Below are 16,668 nucleotides of genomic sequence, written 5' to 3'. Positions count from 1 at the left end.
CCGCCCGCCCCTCAAACGCAACCGCAACGCGCCAACGCCAGACGTGCTAGACACCCCCCCCCCCCCCCATCCTACACCCTCAACCCTCCCTTTAAGGCAACGCCCTGCGCAGCTTCGTGCAATGTGCACCCAGTCCTATTTCGAGCTGGCAATTTCAGTTCTGGCCGTAAAAGTTGTAGGGAGTCCTTTTTATGGCCAACAAAGCGAAAGCCGAAAGCGTCTACGGCCCGAAAATTATCGATTGCCGAAACGGTTGCCTCGCCCCCGCCCTCCCCCACTTCTTCTTCTTGCATTGTGCGTGTGCTTTTTGAACCCGAAAAAAAAAGAAGCAGAAAACTCGTCTCGCTTTCACTCGACTCTGGATGTGTCTGGCGGTGCGCGGCGGAGGCGGCGGCGGCGCTGCCAAAGCGAACGACCCACAAAAAGCGCACAGGACACGCGAGGAGCTGCCGTGGGGGGGCGGGGCTTTTGAGGGGGTGGGGCAGCTGCCAAACCAAACCCGAGCAGCTGTAAGGAAAGCGCGTAATGTAATGAAATCATGCCAAGGCTGTTGCGCGGCATGGCAGCAAAGCCAGACAAGGACGCAGCAAAAAGGACGTGCGGCAGGACCAAGCGAGGCACTTAAAAGGAGTGGCAAGAGAAGGGGGGCGGGGGTGTTGGGGCGCTGGAGCATTAATGTGCCCAAAATGTGCCACTGGGAACGATGAGCAGCTCCAGACAGCGGCAGAGTGGGACACACGTCATGCACAGCATATACCCTTATACAGAGTATTTTAAATGCGTGGCTAACTATGTGACATACAGCTAATTCGTAGTTAAAATAAGTGTGCATAGCATAGAACTGCTTCAACCCAATATGCTGACTGTAAAGACTAGGGTTCAAGGCCTGCTTTGTTTTTTATTTCTATTTTTTTTTCTTATTCTTGTTTGTTTATTTATTCAATAATTTTAATATTTTTCTATAATTTCCAATTGTGTCTATAATTTCTATAACAAAAATTCCATTTTTAGTCTGAAATTGTCTGAAAATATTGTAACAAGTAAATATTTTCTCAAAGAAAATACGGGCTTCATTTGAGCTGCATCCAAAATTTGGCAGCTAACAAAGACGGTTAGATTAATCCAATAGTTGAGCCCAAGTTCTTAATACTTTGTGGAACGATACTATTTTTGTTTATTTTTGAGCTAAATAGATTCTTGAATGTAAAAAAAATAGATTTGTCTTGGTGAATAGCTTTTTTAACTTAAGATTCGGTTTAATGTAAAGGTTAAATTGAAATTTTAGTTCAAAATTGGCCTTAAAATAAAATTACTTTAGTACAATTTTTATATGTTAACAAAAAGAAAATGCGATGAAAAAAAATCCCTTCAAACATTTTTTCTCATAAACTTCAAGCTATTGGAATTTGGTTGAAAATTAATCAACACTGGATTTAAATGTTGCATAAGAAAGAAAGTTAATTTTTTATATGCTACATTAAATAATTCTTTATTTTTAGTTAACATAAAAATATTTTCTTTTGTTGGATAAGAATTTGATGCTAGATCGAAATTTTTGTTGCATAAAAGAAATTTTAAATTTTAGCTAGATACGCATATTTAAATAAAATAACTACCATGGTATTTAATCTTTGACATGCATTAGGTTGCCTTTCTTCATCGTCTGTTGTTAATATATAAACGTTGATCAACACTGGATTTGAAAGTTGTATAAGAAAGAAGACCGAAATTCGTGTTGCATTAAATATTTTTTAATTACCCAACTGAAAGGGTATTCAATCTTCGACATACCTTAGACAACGATTCTTTATCGTTTTTTGTTTATATATAAATGTTGATCAACACTGGATTTGAAATTGTATAAGAAAGAAGACCGCAATTCGAGTTGCATTAAATACTGAAAGAGTATTCAATCTTCGACATACCTTAGACAACGATTCTTTATCGTGTGTTGTTTATACATATTTTTATATTTTTGCAATTTCACTGGCAATTGGTCTTCGGCTGCTGCCTGTTCAATGTGGCGTATGCGCAATGTCTGCAAAACCCATAAATCGCACCCCAAGGAACCAAACCAGAAAATTTCACGCACATTTTCTTGACATTTTCATTCGATTGCGTTTCGGCATTTTCCCTCTGAGTTATGCATTTGTAAATATACATTTTGTATTTATATTTATTTTTATAAAGTAGGGTCCGTCTGGCATTCGTAATTGGTTTATTTATGTGTGTGCTTGGGTCAGCTTCAGTGCATTTTATGAGTCGGTGTGTGCCTCATTAATCTTATGCTAATGACAGCCACAAGGTCGTCGCAGTTCACAACAGATGCGCCCCAAAGAAAAGAAAACTTATAAAAACACAAGCAAATGCTGGGAAACGTCTGCAAAAGTTGACATGAAAAGCTTGCGGGTCGCACAAATGGCAAGAAGAAAATTGATAGGAAAGCAAAAGGAAAAGTTAAATAAAATGCAATATGCTGGAGCAGAAAAATCGACAATCAAATCTATAATGAAAACGAAACTTTGCAGACAAAAGCTGAAAGATTGTCAATTGGGCAAACTGCGGAATAAATACATAAATAATCGGAATATAAATAATGGATCTAAGAATCACAAGAATAATAAGCGTAGACACAACAGAAGACAGCTGGAAAATCGAAATTAGACATAATTGAAGAGAAAATTCGCAGTGCTGGAAAATTATATAAAAACTAGAAAGTAAGGATATCTTCCTTACGCCGAAGATTCAATTCATTTGTAGACATTTTCCCTTATGCAGACATGTGAGAATAGTGAAGCTCGAAAATGCTGAATTTGATGAAAATATCTTTGAAAACATAATATTTTTCCATATAAGATCCTATTATTCAGCCGATCTTTCCTATGGCAGCTATATGATATGGTGTTCTGATATTATGATGTGATATGAGGAGCTTGGTATAACCTTTAAATCTTAAGTTTAGTCAAATTATCTCCATATAAAACAAAAGGTTTCCTTAACATATTCTACTTTTCGACGGATCGTTCCTATGGCAGCTATATGATATAGTGGTCTGATCCGGCCGGTTCCGACACATTCACTGTCTGCAGCAGAAAGACGGATTTATGCCAAGTTTCAAGACGATAGTTTTATGACTGAGAGACAAGTTCGCATAGAAATAGACAGACGGAGAGTCGGAGGGAGAGACAAACAGACAAATATCTAGATCTACGGACGTGGGTGGACCAACTTAACTGTTCATGCTGATATATAATATATGTACTATATGGGTTCGGATATGATTTCTTCTGGCTGTTGTATGCATTTTCACGACACCCTTATATATTACCCTTTTACCCACTTTCAATGAGTTTAGCGTATAAAAATAATTGAAACTAGGAAAATAGGTTATTGAATGATCAAGTCAAATAATAGATTATTTCCTTGGTTAATCTTTTATCTAATTGAGCTATTATTATATAGTTGTTAACCTATATAAAAAGAATGGTTGTCAACCGATGCCAACAACACGCGGTGTTCCCAAGCGGTCCCCCATCTAAGTACTAACCGCGCCCGACGCTGCTTAATTTCGGTGATCGGACGAGAACCGATGTATTCAGCGTAGTATGGTCGTTGGCGAAAGTCGAATGACTAAAGCATGAATATATATCTGGAATAAATATTTCATTTACTCTTTATTAACGTGAAAAAGGTCACTTTAGCAGCGGGGTGGGCCAGCCCGAGCACTAAGTTTAAAGATCGAACCACAGTAATCAATTAATTAATTATTTGACAAGCTAACAGTCCGGATCTGATAACTATATAGCTGCCATAGGAATAATCGGTCCAAATGTAGGTTCTTGTATGTACAACTTTTTGGTTGTTCAGGATATTTTGAGCAAACTTGGCTTTTATTAGTTTCAATGTGTTGCTTTTATTGAAGCCAAATCTTATCGAATTCCTCCCTCACGCTGACAAAAGTTGCTAAGCTACAGTAACAGCATATCAGCTGTAAATAAAAGAATTTAAATCCGCAAGAAAAATGTTAAAAAATATCAAATTGGTTATATTATATTAAAGAGCTATTTGGAAAAATCTGAAATATACACGTTTAATTGAGAGTACAATTTTACGTATGGATTTGGTAGCATTATTTGGATGCTTAAAAAAAGTTATATTTTTTTTCACAAAAAAAAAAGGGAATGGTTCAGATTTCTTACAGCAATTTAATTTGTTAAGTCCACTATGCGTAAGAGTTAGAAAAGTTATTTAACTGTTCCGGCAATAGAATTTCTGCCAATATAATCGAGAGTTTGAGTAAGGTTTAATGAATGGGTCTATAATATGGGCGAGCTAAACAGCTGCTTGCCCAAAAGATGTGTTCCTTAATAGAGCTTTAACTGTATATACTTAATTAAATGTATCTATATTTAACTAACCCATATTGTAAATCCTTCCATGTATAACTTATAAATAACTAACTCATTTTGTAACTCTTTCTCGTTTTAGGTAAGTCAAGACGTCTGTTAATTTAAATATGTATGTATCTAATTTAAGTGCAGTTCCCTAGGTAAGCAGCTACTTACCTACATACATACATATATAATATCTTATGCCAAACCCTGTTTAACTGTTAATTGCATAAGAAAGCCCTTGGCTCAGTTAGCTGCCTCCGATTTCAAGAGCACTCAAATTAGCATAAATTCGCCTTCCTGCAGGCACTTTCCAGAGAAACCCAATCGACAAAAAACAAAAGGAAAATTGAAAGAAGGGCATGCCGAAAAATAAATACACTTGCAGCTAAAGTATAATTTCTATGATGAAGTAGGGCAGATATCTTGGAAGTATTTCGTAATTGCTGAGAATGGAAACGTTCTTCTTCTTATAGAACCACATTTTTGGACCAATTCACCCTATAAAACTTTTATATAGTAGTCCGATATTCTTTAGATTTTGCTGTTCAGTTAAGATAACTTGAGAAACACTAAGTTTTGTATATGAAAACTTAGTGTCTACTGATCTTTCCTATGCAAACTATATTTCGACTGATTTATCCAATAGAGCCATATGTTAAAGTAGCGTGATCTATGTGTTAAAGCAGCGTGATCTTGAGAAACCAAAAGTTTTGTGTGGGAAAACTTTGTTTTGACCGATTGTTAATATGCTAACTATATTTCGGCCGATTCGTTCTATATAGAGCTACATATATATTAAAGTATTCTGATATTGATATCTTGATGTTCGGTAAAAATGGCGAGAAACAAAAAGATGATTTTGCTGTCTAGTTAAGAATCTAGAGAAGCAAAAGATTTTATGAATGGAAATTTCAATTTTTACTTATTGTTCCTATATGCGACAATTATATATACGACAAATTATGATACCCTTTTCATACCCATTAAAAAAAGAATCCTTGATACTGACGAATGAATTTATATACATACATACATATACATATAATCATCATGGACTTGTCTCCTTCTATCCGTTACATATCTTATGGCAAATTATGATAGCCTCCTAATACCCTATGAAAAAAACGAATCCCCTCGTAACGCCCGAAATCGATGGGCTTCGATTGAGCAATGACTGCAATTAGGTGCGTACCAAATGTCTAGACGGCCAAGCCCAAAGGCCCAAGAAACATCATCCAGAACCGAACCCAGAAAACGAAACGAAAGAAGAAAAAGAACTAGAAGAAGAAGAAGAAGAAGCAGAGCGGCAGTGCCTTAATCTGTGCAGGACACGCAAAACTAAAGTTAAAAGTTTTTTTATATTTATTTTTGTTTTTTTCAAGGTTTTCAGCGCTGAATTTCAATTTCAATCATGTGCCTGAAACATGATAACACGCTGCAGTCCCCGCAGTCCCCGCAGCCCCCTCTCTCGCTGTCTGGGTCTGAGTCTGGGTCTGGGTCTCTCTATAAATAAGCAGCAGAGGGCTTTCCATATAAGAACTGGTTTCATCTTGTTGTTTGTGGCTTGCATTTCCTGATTATGTGTGCCTTAGAATTTGCTGCTTGACCAAAAACAAAAAAAATCAAAAAATAAGAAAAAAAAAACGATCTCTTGCAAAAATTTGTCGCTGCGGTTGTTTTTGTTGTTGTCTGGACTTTGTTCAAGGTCTCCCGACAGCAGCTGCTTTTTTTTTTCGTGCACTTTTGCTTATCTTCTTCTTGGCAGGTACACTTGTCTGCCCATTGTCCAAAATACTTGATCATCATTATCGGGCCACATCATCATCATCATGATCGTCATTATGATCATCATCATGATCATCATCATCATTTGCGGCTGGCCTTAGTGTGTCAAATGGTCTGCAAAAAGGGGTTGTTCGCATATACACGCATACATACACACATACGTATGTATGTGTGTGAGTATGTATTTATGTATACATATATGTATGTATAACTCGGACCAAGAACCCAGAGACCAGAGGCCAGAAAACAGCGTACCATTGTTTATGTGCCGGCACATGTTTGCGTTTCTCCTCCCTCTCTTCCTCTCACTCTTTCTGTTATTTTTTGCTGCTGTACATAGGCTTTGGTATATGGCTTGACCTTGATCTTGAAAACATACACATGAGTCCAGGCTATGCATTGCTTATGCATATACATACATATGCATATATGTACATATGTGTGCGTAACTGGGTAGAGAGAAGCGCAACACATTTCGTTGCGTTTGCAAATTGGTTTTTGGAGTACATACATAAATACAGGGTGTCTATGGGGCCTATTGGAATTGCCAGCTGCTGCAAAGATGATTTAGATAAGGTCTTATTTATTTCTTCTTGCGCATAACATGCCAATTAGAATTGCATAAAATCCATAAATACTTTTATCGATCAATAACAATATTAAACAATATAGAGTATATCAATTTGGGAATAAACTTGCTCTGAGTTAAAACATATTAGACTTGAAAGTTTTAAGTTCGTCAACTATATGAACTTTTAAGAAATAAATAGGGAAATGTTATAGGTCATTTAAAAATAATATTATATTTTATTATATTATAATATGTATATTACATTTATTATATTTAAACTAATATATTATATGACTTAAGTCAGACAAAGGACAATTGCACTATAATATAAGTGAACCGTAAAATTACGGAAATTAACGTCATATTTATTGAAAGATATGGGAAGCATGTTTAGAGATAAGTCTTTGACTTGTTGAATCCAATGAGAACTGTGGGAGGTTGATTAGACGCCCCGAAGTTCAGTTTCGAGCAGTGTTTATTTACATTGAATGAGTATTAAAATTCTTCCAATTAGCTTAACACTTGAGCAGCCCGAACTGAAACACCCTGTTAACCCACTGCGCTTGTAACCTAATTAACTTTCAACTACAGAAACGAACGACTCAGAAAAAGAAAAAAAATGAAGAGAAAAAAATTGAAAAGTTACCCCGCGTCAGTTGAAGGGTTCAAAAACAAATTTGAAACCCCGTAGCGAAAGCGTAGCACAAACGTTACCTAATATCCCAATAACTGTGTGAGTGTGTGTTGAGTATATATATGTGTGTGTGTGTGTGTGTGTTGAATACGTGGAAGCATAAATAGGCCAAATGCCATTAGCACAAAGCGCACACATGAGAAGCTGACGCTGTGGCGGGTTTTCGCTTTCCTGTTTTGAGCAAGCATATCGAAGCATATTGTATGTATGTATACACATACATACATATATACATATATACACATGTATGTAGAACTAAATATAACTGCACACATGCGCGCAATAAGTGCAGCCCTTTGCTTGTGTGCGTGACGTGCAGAGAACCCGCACAATTAATTCCTGCAAAAAAAAAAAGCAAAAACAAAATCCCAAACTCAGAGCTGAGCCCAAAATGTGCAGAGTTCTGAGTTTGTCCTTGAAATTCATGTGAATTTTTCAAGCAACATCATCATGCGCTGTGGCCCCTAACGATGATGATGATGTTGTTGATGTTGTTGTTGCTGCTGCTGCTCTTTTTAGAATCCAATAAAATATGCCAGAGCCACGCCCACGTTAGCTGTTAGCCCTATTTGTAGAGGTATTTTAGACCAAATACGTGAGCTACGTGCCACAAATGCTTTTTAGTTGTTTGCCCCATTGCGCTCTCAGCACACAGGATTAATGCAGCACAGTTGTTCTTGGTTTCTATTAGTTGTTGTTGTTGTTGTTGTTGTTCCCTGTTGTTCTTCTTCTTGCTGCTGGGGATTTTGTGACAGTTCAATTTGCATTTGGGGTTATTTTGCCGTAAGCCTTGACGCCTGCCCCAGGGGCTTTGTGTCCGTTTGATTGACACTTTTTGCCAGCATTTGATTCGCATTAATGAGGGGGGGGGGACTTCAAAGTCCCGTTAAGCAATACAAATAGAGTGTAACCAGGGAAAATTCCTGGAAATATTTATAATATTAACAGCAATTTCACACTATGTCTCAAGTCTAGTCCTATTACGATAATACGATTATTGACCTGTTGAATTCAAATTATAGAACTTGTGTAACCCCTTAATTTTAACCTACAATACCCCATTTAATGTACATTTATAAATCAACTACTCTTCTGTACAAAGGCGTGTTTCTTCTACTTTTTCCGAGCCTTTACCAAAAAATGGTAAAGCTTTTTAATTGGATTAAGGTATGTAACGAAAGCCTTTGTGAGTGAGAACTGTATTTATATCAAGTTCTTGACATAATCAAGCAATCAAACAGGAAACAGGATATTACTTATATAAGAATTACTTTTATAACTTTTATATATAAAATATTATAGATATGCAGATTGCAATGGTGAAAACATGACGTCATGAGACTGCATAGCTTAGATGTTTGAGCGTCGAACTAGTGAGCGAGAAATCGCCGGCTCAAAACACAGCAGCAGTTCGTAATTCTTATAGCTGCTATTAGCTGTTATTATTCACAATGAAATATATGTATGTACATACATATGTATTTATAGATAAAGATTGAAAACAACAAAGAAATGAAAAATCAAATGGCTCTAATAATAATAATAAAAAATTGTCTTCCTCTCATTCGGGCATGCCCCAAACAATCGCTAAGGCTTTGAACCATCAAGAGGCGGATAATTAAAAAGTTCTTTTAATTTGATTGTTTGCTGAGCACAAAGTTTAGGGTTTGAACCACGAAGAGAAGGCGCTAGTCCGAATGTGCTAGTAATAAAAAAACTTGTGAACTTGTAAAATATTGTTTTCCTTAACATTTGCATAAATATTCCTCAAATCCTAAACGCATTTCTCATCATTTATTTTATATACATATGTATGTATGTACATATGTATGTATGTACATATGTATGTACATATAATCTATACGATCTTTGGCCCATTGATAAATTGAACTATTTCTGCTGTGTCTATTTACATTTTGATTATAAAAATAAATGCACAGCATTATTTCTATAAATGTTTCAGTTCTCACAAGCTTGCTACCTTTCCTTCACTCCCTCTCTCTCTCTCTTTCTCCCTCCCTCACTCCCTCTCTCTCTCGCTCCCTCACTCCCACGCTCTCTCAATGCTGCTGTTCTGCTTCTTGACTCTGACTGCAACGACTTTTGTTCTTGTTGTTATTGCTGTTAATTTGTTTTTTTTTTTAATCGCATACTTTTTACTTTTTTCTTTTTGTTGTTTTACTTGTTTCAGTTGCGCTTTCGCTGTTTGCGTTGTATTTTTATTCTCACTTGTTGTCATACATACACACATATATATTATTTTGCACTTGGCCTTGAATTAATACAGCGAACTTTGGCTTTTTATATGGCGCAAATGTTTATCGTACATCTCTGTAAAAAGATAATTAATTTCATGGCGGACGGCGATAATTGCGAGCGCATTTCAATTTAAGCTGCCTGCATTTTGTCAACGCCAAAAACAACAACAACAGCCGCAGCAGCAGCGACTTTCATTTCATCAATACAGTCAGACTCACACACACACAGACACACGCCCAGCTACACACACACACACACACACACGCACACTCACACAGCAAAACACGCGCGATAATTTCCAAAATGTGCCAACAACAAAGCAACCGTTTTCAAGGTCACACACACAACCTCATCACTCACACACACACACAGCGCACACTATTACACGCCCTCACACACACACCGACACACACACCGACACGCTGCTCGCTCGAGAACGCCAAAATATAAACAGACGCTGTTGATAATTTTTTTTTCGCACATTTTTTATTGCAATTTTTTTTTCCGTACCCGATTTTTGCCAGAGGCGCGTGGGGTATATTGAACTACATATGCTTCGTTTGGCTGCTGTGAAATGCGCGCCAGTGGGCGTGGCAATAGGTCAGCGCTTGCAAGGCAGCAAAACGGAACCGGAACCGGAACTGGAACCGAACCGGTTTGAAATATAGTTCTTAATAGGAGTATCAATATAAAAAGCATACTAATTTCGATAAATACAAGTATGTAGATATAAAATAATTAAATTTATAACGAATTAAAACGAGTCATTAAAAATGCCTGGCTGCTAAACGGAACCGGAACCGAACCATTTTGAAAGCTGGTAACTCCTAACAAAACTTTCAAATTGGAATGTTAACTAGTTTCGATAAATACAAGTATGCAGATGTAAGAAATGTAATTGAAAATAAATCAAACCGTTTAAGCTGATTCCTTGGTTCAAGACGGGAACCGTCTCTTACGACTTGGAATTTCGAGTTTAAAAGTTAATTCAAAACCGGTTTACTTATTTTGACATAATTCAAAGTATTATCTTCATATTCCGATTTTTTTACAAATCATAATTTGCGTACTTTTTAACTTTAATTAACTTCAACAAAAAATGTTTATTATATTTTTTTTTATATTCCGGAAGCGTCGTCTATTGTCTAATATACCCTAGCAAAAGCTGTACCTGCACTCCCAAAAGTCGCCTTGAATAAAAAATTTGTTTTTATTAATTTCTTATTCTCTCTCTTTTTTTATTGATAAGAAATATTTGCAGCGTATTTTGTATGTATTTTATTGTTTGGCTCTGCTTATACTCTACATAAATATTTGAAAACTTTTTTGGCTTTTTAAATTGTCCAAATATTTTCGCTCAAAGCGTGCACATTTTGTGTGATCTAAAGTGTTCTTTCCACTCATTTGTTTGAATAAGTCATAAATTGTAAAAAAATGAATATATTTTTCAATCTTTTGTTTTCAAAATGTGCCAACAGTTTTGGTTTTTTGGACTACGACTTTTTTTTCGTTGGTACTCAAATTGTTTATATTGCCTGAATTCTATTATTGGATGCATTTATTACTTTTCCTTTTCCTTTTTTTTTTAATTTTTATATGTAGTCAGTGAGAATCTCTAATTTCTAGATTAATTTTAAACAATTGGTATTTTTAATCAGACTTTAAATATATTACGCTGTTGCTTTTAATCTTACTCTTCTGGGGACTTTAAGTTAAAATAAATTTTATTTTGGAATGAAGTGAAATTGGAACGAAAAACGGGTGGCACTTAAAACCTTTGAATTTAATTTTAAAAAACTCTTCTCTAATTGACAAGCTATTTAAATGATATGTAATGGAAATTGGACATTTGGTATGAGCCTGGGAAGATTTGCTTGGGCTTCGCTGAAATGTGTTGAAAATTAAGAAAATAATAAGTAAAATAAGTATTATTCTATATAAATTTTCTTGATAAGGAAAGGCATTGAAATCGAAACGAGAAACACTTGAAAATGAAATAGTTTTCAACTTAAGAAATATGTTCAAATGCAAAGAGTTCTGTTAAAATTGAGATTTTGAATTGAAATGACATTGAAGTGGAACAAGTGGAACAGTGGAACATTCGCTAGGGTCTATGGAGATACATTGAATGATTTACTGTTATTGTTGCAGTTTTTTGATTGATATAAAATGGAAAGATAACTAAATAATTGTTCTATATCAATTGCCTGGGAATGCAGTGGAATTGAAACAAGAAACACTTGAAAATGAAATCTTTTACTTTTTACGAGACTTTGTTGTGCATTAAGATGACCACAAATTTGTGGAAACGATAAAAATTCGTTTGTAATTTTAAATGCCTGTTAAAAACACGTTTTATAAAATCATAAAAATAATGGAATAAACATTAAATTGAGAGCAAATTGTGTCGATTGCAGTTGAATTTGTTTCCAACGAAATGTTTATGCATATATAAGGCTCGCACTTATGTATGTACATTTATATTTACTTGCCTCGTATTTATTGCACACGCACACACACACGCACACACACACATACGGGCCCGTCATGTTATTTATTATTATTAAATCAGGTCAGAGACCCATTAACACATATACACAATATGAATTTCGGGCAGCAAAGCGAACGATCAACAACACGTGCTCATGTATTTGTAGCTGTATCTGCAGCTGTGCATATGTATCTGTATATATGTGTGTGTGTGTGTGTGTGTGTGTGTGTGTTCAATTCGTCTGACAGTATGTCATTCGGCAGCCGCGCGCGTCATCAAAAATGGCCGCCAAAAAGCCACGAAAAACAAGTTGAAATGCCATACACTAAAAATAAATCGAAATTTCTTTCGTTTTTCACGCTCTTTTACTCATATATTTTGTTTTTTTTTTTGTCTTTTGGTCAGCTCAACTAATTGCCTAGGTGCGGATATTTATCAATGAATGGGTATTCATCTGGCACATTAATAACACAAATGATGAGCTCATCTTACAGCTGGTGACACAGCTGAGAGGCATGGAGAGAGAGAGAGAGGGAGATAGGGGGAATTGGGATTGAGATAGAGCTGCGATTTATAGTTTTAGTTTGTTGGAGCTGAAAATGTTGCCTACTTTTACTTGTTTTATACTTTTGTCGGCAATAGTTTTGCTTAGAGCAGATCTATTTACAGTGCTCGTATTGCCAGACTTTGCAGTTGGCAAGTGATTATCTAAGTCAGATCTTAATTCACCCATATTCCGATCGAGTGGGTGGATTTAAAAAACTAAGTTTAAGAAAACTATTTGATATACTAACTATTCTAACTGATGTAATCTGATAAACACACATTTTACAGAGATTTTCCACTATCTAAGTGATCATTTTTTCAATCTTATTTATTCCAGTTTTCGTAAATATTTGGCTTTGATTTGATTTCTTTGAAACTGTCTTCCCAACTTGCCTTGGCTTGTAACACACGCTAATGTCTATAATTATCATATACCCTGCGTTTTGGGGACAATGCCTGATAAATCTAAAATCAACTAACACAATATACTGTGCATATACTGTCAGGCATTTGGCGAGCATGCGAAATCGCTTCGTAATGCCATATGACTAAGAGCTTGAAATACGGCCCAGTAATACGGCGTATATGTACATATAGATATTGCAGTAGCAAATACGTTCACACTGACTGTTCCTACATATGTGTATAGGTATATATATATATATATATATATTCGTACTTAGTAAACATTCATTATGTACCGTGTATACTCTCGCTTTCAAATTGAAATGAATTTAAGAGCTCGAAACGTCGACGCTTATCTCAACAAATGGCGCAACCGAGTGCAACGAATATATATATATATAAATATATATGCGACTATACGCGAATATAACCATAATAAATACCTATATACACCCATTTATTCACATGTGTGTGTGTGTATGGATATACATAGTAAAAGTTTTAGCACAAACAGAAATACACAAAACAAAGGCCATTAATTAAAAGTATAACCAGGAGATGTTGGGAAAGGTGGAGGGGCGACGATTTGTTTGTTTTTCATTTGCTCAATATTTGATTGATGTTTTATGGTCCTAGCCGCTGGTTTAGATAGGTGTACTACGAATGATTAATAGCTAAATAATGCGAGGCAATGCACTCGCAAAGTATTTGAACTGTTTGTGTGTCGAATAGGTAAGCAAAAACAAGAAAATATGACAGATATTTAAAATTAAAAAAAAACTGCAGAAAAATGGACTGAATTTGTAAGGCAATTCAGCAGTAGTTGCTGCTGCTTCTTCCTTTTTTTAATACAATCTTACGCTCTCAAGAGAGCAAGTGATTGACTTACGCAGCAAGCAGCTTTTGTGTGTGAGAAGAATTTAACGAGCATTCAGTTTGGGAGAGAGCAAAAGATGTTGAAGAGAGCTCTAAGAGAGGTTAGTGTTGCAAAATACAAAAGTGTTGTAGAATGCATTTAAGAAATAAATGAAAAAGTATTGTCTGCTTAATTTTTTTATATTTTTAATGGAGCGTAACTTTTGGGAACCTGAAATTGAGGACAAAAAAGAAAGCAGCTATTGATCGAAGATTAGGTATAACAAATAATTTGTTAAGACTTAACTGCTATAACCGATAACTCTAACTCTGAGAGTATATATATTATTTATAACATATATAACAGATACAGCAAATAAGAAAATTTCAATAAATTGAAACATACAATAATGTAATATGTATAATATAATATAATCTTAAAAGTGTATTATTCAAGCGCTTTATTCAAGCGCCCAGTTGCAGCAAAAATCGTTGATATCATTTATATTATATGCCTCGCGAATAAACACAAATTTTGGTTATATTGCAAATACTTTTTTTGGAGGAGCTTTTTTTGCATTTTGTTTTTTTCGGTGTGCAAAAAACAATGAACCTAAGACGCAGTAAATTCTGATAATATGTACCTAAAATGGACAAAAAACAACAGCAATAAAAAGCAAACTGCATGTGTGCCTAACAGATACGTACTCACAGATACAGATACAGATAGACATATGTATGTATTCACATACATATGCACAGGTATAATGTGTGTGAAATTCGAACAAAGCATTTCAAATCACAACACACACAAACACACACACAAACAAAAAATGACAGAACAAAGGCACACGAAAAATACAACAAAAAATGAAAATATAAATGAAATGTGAATGTGAATAATCTGGCCGGAGCTTGAGAAAGCCAAAAAAAAAATTAAAGTATAGCAAATGAATTTGTTTACATAAACAAAAAAGATATGTGCATAAATGTGTTACATGTAGATATTTATCCCTGTGGAATATATGTATAAATCTGTAGAATATACACCTTTATATTCTATATGCACAAGTTACACAGGCATATATTCCACGCATGTATTTATGTATGCACAGGTCACTCAGGTATTTACTTTATATTTATATGTTACATAGACATATACATACACATAAGTATATATAGGTATATATTCCACAGATTCTGTTTACATGTTTCGCAGGACTTTACAGGAATTTAGTCCACATATGCTTATGTATATATATGCACGGCTATTTATTCGATAAATATATATAGCTTCGATATACATGTTACACAGGTAGATATTCCGCAGATTCTGTATATATGTAACACAGGTGTTTGTTCTATAGATTTATAGATATTAGTATATATACACATGTTACAAATTCATATATTCCACAGCTGCATCTATGTATATATATATGTTAAACAGTTATTTATTCTACAAATATATTTATTTTTTGTATATATATATTCTGCACTGTATTCCCAATATGTTTATATATAATGATGTAGATATGTATATTTATATACATTTCTACATGTTACACAGTTATTTTTTGCACAGATCTATATTTAATTTGTTTGGTTGCATTTTCGCCAAATACTATTTACATTTGTTGGCAGACCTGAGTCGGGGCATTTAAATAAAATTCATCGAAATATAAAATTAATTAAAAGCAAATTTATTTATGGAGCTCGCGCTTCTATAAATATTTGCAAAATTAAACTTTTGCCTGACATGATTTTATTCATGTTTGTCCTTCTGATTGAATTCACATTTAAATATGTGTTTATTTTGATAAATTGCATTTCTTTAGAATTTATTCAAGCATTTCCCTTTTTCCAGCGAAGGCATTTTTTTTTTAAATAAAAATTTATTACAAGCACATTTAAAACTTCGGCTTTTGTATCAGATGTCTGTAAGGGTATTTAATCTCCGGCTACATATGCATACATAGATACATTTTTGAATGTCTTTGTCGTGCCGTTCAAAACTTTCTATCTTGATTTATAACTTGACTTTTAATAATTTCTTTATAAAGTTGGCTGGCCTTTTAATAAAAAAAAAAATAAAAAAAAACACATGCTCGTATATTTTACGCACTTTTGTTTAGTTTGCAATGTGATACGCTTTATGCTAGGCAAATTCATTGATTGTCGTCTAATACGTGTGTATGTGTGCGTGTGTGTGTGCGTCGCAGACAATGCGGCGTATGCGTTATGAGTCACACGTCGTCATACGCAGCGTACACACACACGCACACGCACACACAGAGACACGCACACAGACACGCAATACACACGCAGCTGTCTGCATAACATTTTCGCACTTGCGAAGTCGTGTTGTTGTTGTTGTTGTTGTAAATGCTGTTGTTCTGTGCGTGTCACTTTGTGTGTGTGTCTGTGTTTGTGTATTGTATGCGTAAAAAAAAGTGCGTGGCAAGCGGCGCCGGCGTCGCTTTATCGCAACTGAAACTCAATGAACCGCAGACAGAAATTATTTGCCAAAAATAAAAAAATAAATAGGAAACTACTTTTATTAAAACAACTGCACCGCAACCTAAATACCCTGTGAATCTTACATACTCTTACATATACTCTTTTTAGTGATCTAAACTAAATGATGTCCTTTACCCTGTATACCCTG

The 16,668-nt window shown here is 35.0% G+C and overlaps 1 protein-coding gene and 1 non-coding gene across 4 annotated transcripts in view; one reads left to right on the top strand and one right to left on the bottom strand.

Annotated features, from left to right (window-relative positions):
* Nucleotides 1–16,668, top strand: part of EcR (Ecdysone receptor) — a 131,147-nt gene that overhangs the window by 24,000 nt on the left and 90,479 nt on the right. The gene's annotated exons all lie outside the window — the stretch shown is intronic.
* LOC135427221 (5S ribosomal RNA) lies at nucleotides 3,499–3,617 on the bottom strand. The gene has a single exon (XR_010436014.1). It is a non-coding gene; the product is annotated as a 5S ribosomal RNA (ribosomal RNA).

Source organism: Drosophila montana, unplaced genomic scaffold (genome assembly GCF_035044405.1).
Source record: "Drosophila montana isolate Dmon_TW-CO22-7 unplaced genomic scaffold, ASM3504440v1 contig_2127_1, whole genome shotgun sequence".
Lineage (NCBI taxonomy): Eukaryota > Metazoa > Arthropoda > Insecta > Diptera > Drosophilidae > Drosophila > Drosophila montana.
Note: the sequence above shows the minus strand (reverse complement) of the source record. Positions and strands in the feature narration are given on the sequence as shown.